This window comes from Suricata suricatta, chromosome 10, assembly GCF_006229205.1.
Source record: "Suricata suricatta isolate VVHF042 chromosome 10, meerkat_22Aug2017_6uvM2_HiC, whole genome shotgun sequence".
In the NCBI taxonomy this organism is placed as follows: domain Eukaryota; kingdom Metazoa; phylum Chordata; class Mammalia; order Carnivora; family Herpestidae; genus Suricata; species Suricata suricatta.
The window spans coordinates 51,680,076-51,691,935 of record NC_043709.1 but is presented as its reverse complement, the minus strand read 5'-3'; positions in this window follow the sequence as shown (position 1 = coordinate 51,691,935).

The following is an 11,860-nucleotide window of genomic DNA, read 5'->3' as shown; positions in this document are numbered from 1 at the left end:
GGAAATGGAGGAATTTCCAGCTGGAAATTCAGATCTACATTCAAGAAGGATCTGGAGATTGTGAATAAACTATGTGGATAAATAGAAAACAATTTATCTTTCCTAGAAAAATTAGTTTTTCAAAGCAAAATGAAAATGTATTGTGAGATTTGTAATGTGAGAATAAAATATATGTATAACTGAGTGGAGTCTGTGGGAAATTTTATTATAAATTTCTTGTATTTATATGTGAATTAATACAAAAGGATCATGATATATTAAGAATACATATTAAAAATCCTGGAGGAACCACATTCACACACAAAAATGAGGCTTCTCTAAATGCCAATAGAAGAAGGGCACACATGGGTGGCTTAGTCAGTTAAGACTCTGACTTCTAATTTCAGTTCCGGTCATGATCTCACGGTTCCTGAAATGGAGTTCCTCATTGAGTTCTGCACCAACAGTGCAGGGCCTGCTTGGGATTCTCTCCCCCTCTCTCTGCCCCTCCCCGATTCACAATGCTATCTCTTTCTCTCACTTTCTCATAATCACCTCTCAAAATAAACTTTTCTAAAAAGGCAAAAAAGAGAAAATGGGAAAATGATACTATTGTCAACCCTCCTTGCCCAGGAAAGGTAAAGGTAGGAAAGGAGAAAAAAGGAACAAAGAACAGAAAGAACAAGTAGCAGACGAAGATGGTAGATTTCAACCCAGCCGTATCAATAAAATTAAATGTAACGGACTAAATTCTCTAAGGCAGAGATTGTAAGGTAGGACCCAAAAAAAAAAAAAAAAAAAAAAAAAGAAAGAAAAGAAAAGAAAAATCCAAGTATATGCTTTTCCCAAGAGATACACTTTAAACATATAGACAAGTTTTAAGTGAAAAGATGGAAGGGACGCCTGGGTGGCTCAGTCAGTTGAGCATCCGGCTTCTGCTCAAGTCATGATCTCATGGTTGTGGGTTGTAGCCCCGTGTCAGGCTTTGTGCTGACAGCTCAGAGCCTGGAGCCTGCTTTGGATTCTGTGTCTCCCTCTCTCTCTGCCCCTCCTGCACTCATGCTCTGTCTTTCTCTCTCAAAATAAATAAACTTAAAATTTTTTTTTCTTAAGCCCTCATTCCAACTAGAGTCAATTTTGAGGCACTGAGAGATAGGGCTTCATTATATGAATTTTGAAGGAACACAGTCCAGCCACTGATAGAATAGGTGTCATTATCAGAAGTGAAAGTGAGGACATCACTGTAGATGTTACAAAAATGGAAAGGATAATATTTTCAACTTTGACAAATTCAATAACTTCAATGAAATGGACAGTTTCCTGGAAGAGCCCAACCTAAGAAAAACACCATTCATCATAACTGACACAGAAGAAACACAATTCTGAAAAGCTCTATATATGGTGAATAAATTGCATTTGTAACTAAAAACCTTCCCACAAAGATAAAAAGGAAGGTTTCAATTCCATCAAGACACTAAAGCCCACTGCAGCTTCTGTTTTGTGAGTTACAACCAAATCTAGAGAATATTCATAAAGCAACTACCTGAAGATTCTGAAGAGTACATCAGAATGAATAGATTGTGGAGGGAAGTCAGACGTTGGAAAAGAAATCCATAAAGAGGTGGGTTTCCTGAGTTTCTTTTGTCTCCTAGCTACGTTCCTAAGACCAGGCCCCCTTAAAGAAATACAAATCATGTAGATGGCTAACCTCCAATAGAACCTTGTTTTCCTGTCTAAATGAACCGTGAAAGGGGAAGCTTGCAGGCAGGAAAGTGTAACAGGAACTCTGGAAAGGAGAGATTTATGGAAGGTGATTAATTAACTCAGTATAACATTTTTTAACATTCACCTCGGAGTTGTGCATGAACAGGACAAATCTAAAACATTATAACCTTTAATATTTAGACCAATGCTCAAGTCTAATACTCACCCCTGAGAAACACAGGTGCAGGACAGACCCAAAACAAAATAGCAAAAGCTCTATGGCTTACAAAGATTTAAACCATGGCCCAATTCTCAGACTAAATCTGAGTGATGGATGTGTGGGAAAATCTGAAAGGAAAATAGAAAAGACTCAAAAACAGAACTGAGATTGGAAGCACTGCCAATAGAAAGCAAGACAGAACTTTTGGTCTGAGCCCAAACTAGGTTGATTGGTTAAGGGAAAAAAAAGTTAACATCTTCCATAGGATTACAAGAGAACCCATAATCTCCATAGTATCTCTCTCTCTCTCTCTCTCTCTCTCTCTCTCTCTCTCTCTCACACACACACACACACGCACACACACGCACACACACATATACTTTATTGGATGTCAAGGGCATTGTACTGAGTGAAAAAAATCCAATTTCAAAAGGTCACACACTGTATGATTCCATACATCTATAATTCTCAAAATGGCAATATTATAGAAATGGGAAGCAAATTAGTGGTTTTCAGAGGTTAGGTGCTAGGTGTTAAGACTTGATATGATTATAAAAAGGCACAAGAGAGGTCTTTATGATAATGGGATAGTTTGATATTTTGATTGTAGTGGTCATTACATAGATCTACACATGGGATTAAGAACTGTATATACACATTGTACTGATATCATTTCTTGATTTTTATATTGTACTATAATTATATAAAATTTGGCTCTTGGAATAAACAGGAAAAATACATAGTGTCTCTCTGTACTATCTTGGCAAATTTTTATGATTATATAATTATTTCAAAATGAAAAGGCTTTAAAAGTTAAGTATCTAATTACTGGATGGTTTCAAAAGCTATTATAATAGCAATCTTAAAGGGAAAAAAGTGCTTGAACCTGAAGAGTGATAAACAAATTATACAGTCTGAAGAATGTGGTGGGGGAAAAACTTTTAAAAGAAAGAAAAAGAACAGAGCATCAAGGACCTGTGGGACAATGTTTTTAAATTGTTAACATACTTGCCATTGGCATCCCAGAAGGAAAGGATAAAGACTGGAGCCAGGAAAATTATTTGAAGAAATAATGCCCTCACACATCCCAAACTTAGTAAAACATAAATTTACAGATAAAGGAAACTTGATGAAACCCAAACAAGATAAACTCAAGGAAGATAACATTTAGATACATGATAATGAAACCACTGAAAACTACTTAAAAAAAACCTATTTTTAAAAAAATCTTAAAGAAGATGCCTGAGTGGCTTAGTCAGTTAAGTGTCCTACTCTTGATTTTGGCTCAGGCCATGATCTCACCATTCGTGAGTTTGAGCCCCAAGTCAGGCTCCGCACTGACAGCATGGAGTCTGCTTGGGAGTCTCACTCTCCCTCTCTCTCTCTGCCCCTTCCCCACTCACAAGCACGTGTACTCTTCAGAAATGTCAAGGCCATATAAAACAAGAAAAAACAAAGTCCTGTTCTAGACTAAAGCAACATGGAACTAAATTCAACATATGGTCCTGGGCCATAATAATTTTTTTAAAGGTTTTTAGAATTTTTTAAAATGTTTATTTATTTGAAGGAGAGGGAGACAGAGCATGAGCAGGGGTGAGGCAGAGAGAGAGGGAAACAAAGAATTCGAAGCAGGCTTTGGGCTCTGAGCTTTCAGCACAGAGCCTGATGCGGAGCTCGAACTCACAAACTGTGAGATCATGACCTGAGCTGAAATAGGAGGCTTGACCGACTGAGCCCCCAGGCACTTCATGATTCTGGAACATAATAAACCTCACTGGACGGCACCTGGGATCCATCCATAGTACCAGATATCTTCATGATTTAGTTTTGGGAGGCTTAATGTGTCTAGGAATTTATTCATTTTTTAAAAAATTGTTGGCATATTCATTATTCATTGAATTCAATCATTTAATTATTCATAGTAATGTCTTATTATCTTCAGTATTTCTGTAGTAACAGTTGTAATGTCTCCTCTTTCATTTCTGATTTTTTTAATTTGAATTTTCTTTTTTCTTGGTGAGTCTAGCTGAAAGTTTGTCAATTTTCCCCCGCAGAGGACCAGTTTTAGTTTCATTGATCATTTCTCTTGTCATTTTAGTCCCTGTCTTATTTCCTTTTTTCTGCTAACATTGGGCTTGTTTTTTTTTCTTTTTTAGTTCTTTGAGGTATACAGTTAGATTTTTTATTCAAGATCTTTCTTTTTCATAATGAAGGCATTTATTACTATAAATTTCCCTCTTAGAACTGCTTTTGCTGCATCACATAAATTTTAACAATGTGTTGTTGCCCTTTCAAGATTTTTTTATTTCCTCTTTGATTTCTTCTTTCTCCCATTGTTTGATCAGGACCATATTGATTGATCTCCACATATTTGAAAAATTTCCAGTTTTCTACTGATAATTAATTTCTAGCTCTATGCCATCAAGTTCAGAAAAGATAGTTGATATAATTTAAATCTTCTCTTTTTAATAATTATTTTTTTTATTTATGAGAGAGAAAGAGAGAGAACATGAGCAAGGGAGGAGCAAGAGAGAGAAGGAGATAGAGAATCCCAAACAGGCTCTGCACTGAACTCACAAACCATGAGATCATGGCCTGAACTGAAATTAAGAGTCAGACACTTAACCAACCGAACCACCCAGGTGCCCCTGATTTCAATCTTCTTAAATCTATTAAGACTTGTTTTGTGGTCTAGTATGATATATTCTTGAAAATATTTCATGTGTGCTTGAGAAGAATGTGTATTCTACCGTTGGATGGAATGTGCTGTAAATGTCTGTTAGGTCTGTCTGTTGTGTTATGTTTTCTTCCCTAATGTGTAGTTTTAAGTCCAGTGTTTCCTTATTGATTTTCTGTCTGGATGATCCATTTATCCCTTGTTGAAAGTGGAAAGACTTAATGAAGTTTTAAGTTATAAGAGAAAACTACGAAGAAATTTCTCTCCTGAGTCTGTTTCAGGTTCTCTACACCGCTCCTTCTAAAATTCATCCGGGGCGCCTGGGTGGCTCAGTCGGTTGGGCCTCCTACTTCGGCTCCAGTCAGATCTCACGCTCGTGGGTTTGAGCCCCGCGTCAGGCTCTGTGCTGGCAGCTAGCTCAGAGCCTGGAGCCTGCTTCCGGTTCTGTCTCCTTCTCTCTCTGTCCCTCCCCCTCTCATGCTCTGTCTCTCTCTGTATCAAAAATAAATAAAACATTAAAAAAAATTTTTTTTAATTCATCCACCTCGGCTCTTAGTTCCCCTTTAAGTGATCAAGTGGGAGAAGCACCGGGTTGGTGAAGTTGCTTCTCTGCTACAACGATATCATCTCTGATACAATTACCTTCCAGCAGGCAGATGACTTACATGAAAAGATTGGCACAATACGCCTGAAGCTGCTTTTCCCCTGTCTCCTCTCACCCCTCTTCACACCCTTTGGAGAAACACCATGCTGCTAGTTCAAAGTGTGAAATGTGGAGCCAAGCTTCCTGTATTCCCAGCCCCACATTCAGTAGCTACTCAGCCGTAGGAAATCTAACTTACCTCTTCCTGCTTGAGTCTCCTCGACTGAAAAATGAACATGATAGTGTTTATTTGATAGGATTATTATAAGAACTATATAAGAATATTTGTAAAATGCTTAGATAGATCAATGCCTATGTGTGCCACCTTAATTGGATTCCTATTTCCTGTGCCTGGAACATACTAAGTGTGATATTTATATCCCTGAAATAAATCTTTCTCTCAAATAGAAGTGAGAAGAGTCCTTGAAAGAATAGGTCTTGTCTCTTTTCCTCTTCTCTCTCAATCCCTCTCCAATTTTCTCTTTGGCTGGCTCTCGTTCACTCAACAAGTATTTACTGAGCACCTGTCTGCCAGGTGGTGTTATAGGCTGGTGGTTACATTTTCAATTAAAAAAGCACTGTCAGGGCACCTGAGTGGCTCAGTAAGTTAAGCATCTGACTTCAGCTCAGGTCATGACCTTGCAGCTCAGGTCATGATCTCAAGGTCAGCGGGTTCGAGCTCCACGTTGGGCTCTGTGCCGGCAGCTCAGAACCTGGAGCCTGTTTCAGATTCTGTTTCCCTCTTTCTCTCTGCCCCTCCTCCACTCACACTCTCTCTCTCTGCCTCTCAAAAAATGAATAAATGTTAAAAAAAAAAATTTTAAGCATTGTTCTTGTCTTCTTACAATATGTTGAAACAAATCTGTACTTGAATAGGCTATTACAATGCCATGAGGTGGGGAGAGGAGAGGAGAAAGCAGGACGCTAAGTATTCTGTGTTTATGCTGTTCTTTGTTTCTCTTTCTGTCTCTCTCTCTCTGTCCCTTTCTTTCTCTCTGTGTGTGTATGCCTCCAAAAGAAAATAAACTAAGACGTTTCCTGGTCAAAGTAAACAAAGAACTAGCTATCGTCTATTAGAAAAGTAGACAGGTTTGAATTATTACTGTTAGTAACTAGTCTGAGGTAGTCCTGATTGCAGGCAGTTCTGGCCAGCAGGGGGCAGAAGTGTCTAGCTGTACAAGTCATATCAGTTATTTTGCTCTTTCCAAAACCTGTGTTAAGAAGTGCTTCTAATTTGATGTGTCAGATCTTTTCTTTTTAATTTTTAAAAATGTTTATTTATTTTTGAGAGACAGAGCATGAGCAGGGAAGCGACAGAGTGGGAGACACAGAATCTGAAACAAGCTCCAGGCTCTGAGCTGTCAGCACAGAGCCTGATGTGGGGCTCGGGCTTGAAAACTGAGAGATCATGACCTGAGCCAAAGTCAGATGCTTACGTGACTTGGTTGGTGCATAATAAAAATGGCTATTGGTATTGCCATGTTAAAACTGGTAAATTGGAATAAGTTTCTGATTATGACTATTGATTTTGATTTCCCATGAAGATCTGTCCTCTCCTTAGGCCTTCAAATAAAAAAATCTTCTATCTTCACATTCAGCAGATAATGGCAACTGGAGACAGGAATGGAGGGGAAAACATTTATTCCCAAGATATCAGGCCTCACCTGCTGGGCAACCTTGGGCTGGCTTAACTCTTCTGAGTTTTTGCTTAAGATGTTTTCCTTCCTTAAAAAAAAATTATTTATTTTGAAGAGAGAGAGAAACAGAGTGTAAGCAGAAGAGGGGCAGAGAAAGAGAGAGAGAGAGTGAGGCAGACACAGAAACCCAAGCTGGCTCCAGGTTCTGAGCTGTCGACACAGAGCCCAGTCCGGAGCTTGAACTCACAAACCACAAGAGCATGACCTGAGCCAAAGTTGGACACTTAACTGATTGAGCCACCTGCGCACCCCTGCTTCAAACTTTTTCAAAGACTAGAGTGAAGGTTATTAGTAGATTGACCAGGGAACCGCGTGGTTCAGGGTGGATATTAAGAGGATACATCCGACTTAGGGGCACCTGGGGGGCTCAGTTGAATAAGCAGCCGACTCTCGATCTTAGCTCACCTCATAATCTCATGGTTTGTAGGTTCGAGACAGTGGAGTTTGCTTGGGATTCCCTCTCTCTCTCTCTCTCTCTCTCTCTCTCTCTCTCTCTCTGTGCCCCTCCCCCATTGCTCTTTCTTTCTCAAAATAAAAAAATAAAAACCTAACAAAAATAAGAGGATACACCCAGCTGACATTGAAGGGCTGAGCCAAGGATAGCCCCGTGCTGCCTAATAGCTCGGCGTTCTGCACCCACAGTGGTTACAACAGAGAGCCGTACATTCCCAGAAGTCAGATCCAGCTCCACTGTGCTAAAAACCTGGGCTCATTATATGTTTCCAGGAATGTTTAATACTTACTTTGCAAAAGCTGTTTTGAGTTCCCACACAACATACAAGTTGTTCTCTAGCCTTGTTCAGGCTTTCACAGGCTTCATTTGTGCCTTCTAAATAGTCCTTGGAACAAACAGTATAGAGAATACTCCTCAATTTCCTTTTTTTTATTATTTAATTTCTTCTTAATCATGAGTACTTTATTTTAAATATTCAAAAATCATACAAGTCCGTGGGCTGTGTCCAACTCTTCATTTTGCTTTAGGTCATGATCCTAGGGTCATGGGATCCAGCTCCACGTCAGTCTCCGCACTGAGCATGGAGTCTGCTTAGAATTCTCTGTCTCTTCCTCTGCCCCTCTCTCCTGCTCATGCTCTCTCTCTCCCTCTCTCTTTAAAATTAAAAAATAAAAATATAAACTAAAAAAATAATACAAGTTCAAGGTAAAAGTTTTGAGAAATATATGGTTGAAGACAAAAATTGTTTAATAATTTTACCAATTAGTGACAGCCAGCACTAATGTTTTATTATACATTTTTCTAGTCTGGCTGTCTCTACCCTTTTTTTTTAAGTTTATTTATTTTGAGAGAGAGAGAGAGAGAGAGCAGAGGAGGGGCAGAGGGAAAGGGAGAGAGAGAATCCCAGGCAGGCTTTGTGCTGTCAGCATGGAGCCTAATGCGGGGCTCAAACTCACAAACCATGAGATCATGACACAAGTCAAAACCAAGAGTTAGATGCTTAACCAACTGACCCACGCAGGAACCCCTGGCTGTCTCTACCTTTAAGAAACATGGAATCACACTGGATGTGACAGAGGCTGAGAATTGTCTCCCAATATTTGTTTTTCTTATCTTTCTTAGTAGTAAGATCCCAAACTTTTAGTTCAGCCTGCAGCCTGGTGTGGCCATTTGACTTAAGTTCTAGCCAATGGGTTACAAGTGCAAATGAGTGAATGACAAATTCCAGCAAATTTCCTTAAAGCAGGGGCATGCCCTTCCTTTCTTTCTCCTCCTTCTCCCTAGTTAGAATATAGACAATAATGATCAGAGCAGGAGTAGCTAGCTTGGACTACAAGCTGCCCCATGCTGAAACTGGCAGAAAAATAACATAGAAGGAGGCTGAGTTTCTGGATTACCTTGGGATGGCCATTCCAGCCTGGACTTCTACTTTACATAAAGGCAAAATGAGCCACCACCTTGCTAAGCCATTGCGTTTGGCATTTCTGCAACTCACAGCCATACTTAATTCCGGAAGTTACCCAGATAGCAATATGGTCATACTGTGGAAGATGTGTGAACCAAGTTCCTATCATACTTTGATTTGAGGGCAGTGACCACAGAGACCGAGATGGAAAGCAAGGAGAAGTGTGTTTTAATCTGATGTCCCAGAAGGATAGGAGTTTGAGTTTGTGATATGAGCAAAGGGGCTGTATTTTAATGATTCAGGGCACAGTGTGTTACTTGATGTGGATAATCCTAGTTGTGACCATACACCTAGACATGTAAAATGGCGTGATCACCCTATATAGCAGTTGGAACCCTCTGATATGGTGACAACCTGTCCAGGCAGGTGGAGGGGGGAGATACATTGATTATTTAATCCTGGGGAAGCCCTAGTTTCTATAAAATTCCCCAAGTATACTATAGCAATCTAGTTCAACATTCAAAAGATGAAGCTTTGGTTCCATTAGAAAAAGATAGTAGAGAGCTTCACCATGCTAGGAAAAGAATAACAAATACTATTAACTCTACCATTGACCATCAGAATCTGCTGGCATAGGAGTGAAGAGACAAAGTATGTTAGGTACCCATTTACTCAGTAAATGGACTGTAGTCACAATATGTACTTAATCAAAGGGGGCATGTTACCTACAGTTACTGCTAAGAACAGGTAGAACCCATAGATGAAGGTACTGAGTGTACCGGAGTGTAGGAGATCCAGATAGACATGCTAAAGAGTGGTAGACACACCAATGGAAATAATCAGGGTCACACACCTTTGGGCTTCTGGAATCTGTTTGGGGCTTGAGCAATGGCAGGAAAGACTTTTATGGGAAGGAAAACTACTGACTGCAGTGGACCAGTGAATCGTTACCATTCGTGCTGGATGGTCTCCTCTTTCTCTTCTAAGTCCACTCTCCCCAACTTTCCTCCCTTCTCTGTACTGTAGGGTGTTAATATGGAACATCAACAAGCTTCCAAACCCCTGGGGTTCCTGATGGGTTTGGCCAATGGGAGGCGCTGGCAGGAGGGAATAAGAAAGGAAGAGAGTGAGGGCAAGGCACCACTCTTCCAGCTCGCCTCTTCCAGGCTCGCTGTGGGACATCTGCTACATTACAACTACTTGCACTAGATTCCAGTAAATGGCCCTCTCCCTGTCTCTTCAGGGTGGGAAGGAATAATAGGTCCTCGCAGTTTTCAGCCCAGGGTGATGATTTCACCTTCCCTTAAGGGTTCTTTAAAACCCGCCCATACTTTTGTCAATAGCCCTGTTATGAAGCATCCTTATATCCTCTTTTAGGAGTGCCCTTCATTTCTTGCTTGTCTCCTAACTGATACATCACTCCAACTATAGAATAGATCCTCCACCAAGGGAATCCCTTATGAGTCTGAGAGGTTCAGGGGTGGCTGAAGGCATCGGAGGGGGTGCTTCTGAATAAAATAATTCAGTTTTTGACCTAAAGGAATGTAGCAACCCTTGTAATGCCTTGGAATTTATTTCTTCAATAAACAATTATTGAGCCTATGTTTGTTATGTGCCAGAGCTGGAAATGCAGCAGTGAAGAAAACAAACACCCTTGTGCTAGAGAACCTTTATGCAGGTGGAGGAGACAGATGATGAACAGAATGAATAAAAATATATGCTGTATGTTCGATGCGAGGAAGGAAGAATAAAGCAGGGAATGGAGATGGGGGAGTTGGAAAGTGTGCAATTTTAAATTGGATCCGTGGGGAGAAAGCAGCATTTGAGTAATGACCCCAAAGAGAGTTGGCAAAATGGTTGACGGGATATAAAAATAGGACATAGACTATGAAGTAGGTGGCTGAGGCGTTACCTACCAGATATCTGCAGGCTGAGAGGTTGTGCTGTCTGTCTCACATCACATGAAACAAACTATTTTCCAGGGATACTCCAGCCAAATTTTCAATATAGCGGCAGCCAGCAATAGTGCTGGTGGTGCTGAGATTGAGCAGAGGGAATCCGGCCATGCCTGGCGTCTTTTATAACATTAGGCTGCAAATTCACCCTCTCCCTTTCTAATCCTCAAAACTAGTGTCTTATAGGGGAAGAAATTCATCTTCTTCCCATGCCGCTTTTTTTTAAAGACGTGAAAGAGTCTCTGCAGAGCTGTGTGAAGAAGTGGCGGAAAGAGGGAGTGCTCAGCATTCAGGGACCTTCTGCCCCGCGGTCTCCTTCCCATTTCCTCCCTTCGCTACCCCTCAGCTTAAACTCACCAGGAAGAGTGACAGCGAGGGCAGGCTTCCAGCTCTTCTTCAATACACAAGATCAGACCAGGGAACTGATACCTCAGAGGAATCCGAGCTCACAGGCCTGAATAACAAGATACCTCCATCAGGTAGGTAGTTGCTGCTAGGAAGAGAAACACATCTATAGTGATGCATAAGGATTAATTTTCCCACATAATGGAAGTCCAGGAAAATAGGCAATCGAGGGCGATCAGCTGCACAAAGGCTTTTAGGAGCCAGGCTTTCTTCTCCATCCCTCTTAGCATGAAGTTTCCTCCCTCAACATCACAAAGTGGCTGCATGAAAGCTCAGCCATCATATCTGCTTTCCAGGTAAGAAACACAAGGAAAGACAGAAGGGCCAAGACTGAGCTTTTTCAAAGTCCTACGTATCAACTTCTGTTTAATGTGAAGGTTATTGGGAAGGGATGTTTTAAGCATTTTATATGTTTTTGGTACTGTTTGCTACTTATAGGCTTTTTATGCATTTTCTATGTTTTGGGAAATTTACTTGGAGTTTTGGGTTGATGTGAAATGCACTGTAACTTTTACTGTTTAATGGTTCACTCACAACCTCTCATTTTCAAAAAGGGCTAATGACATTAAGCAGGAAATGCCTATAATAGGGAACTAAGTCAAATAGTGTGGTGTAGTGGAATAAAAAAAAAATCATTATAATCAAGTTTATCCTAAGAATGTAAGCATAATCCATATCAGAAAAGTCTAGCAGGGCGCCTGGGTGGCTCAGTCGGTTATGT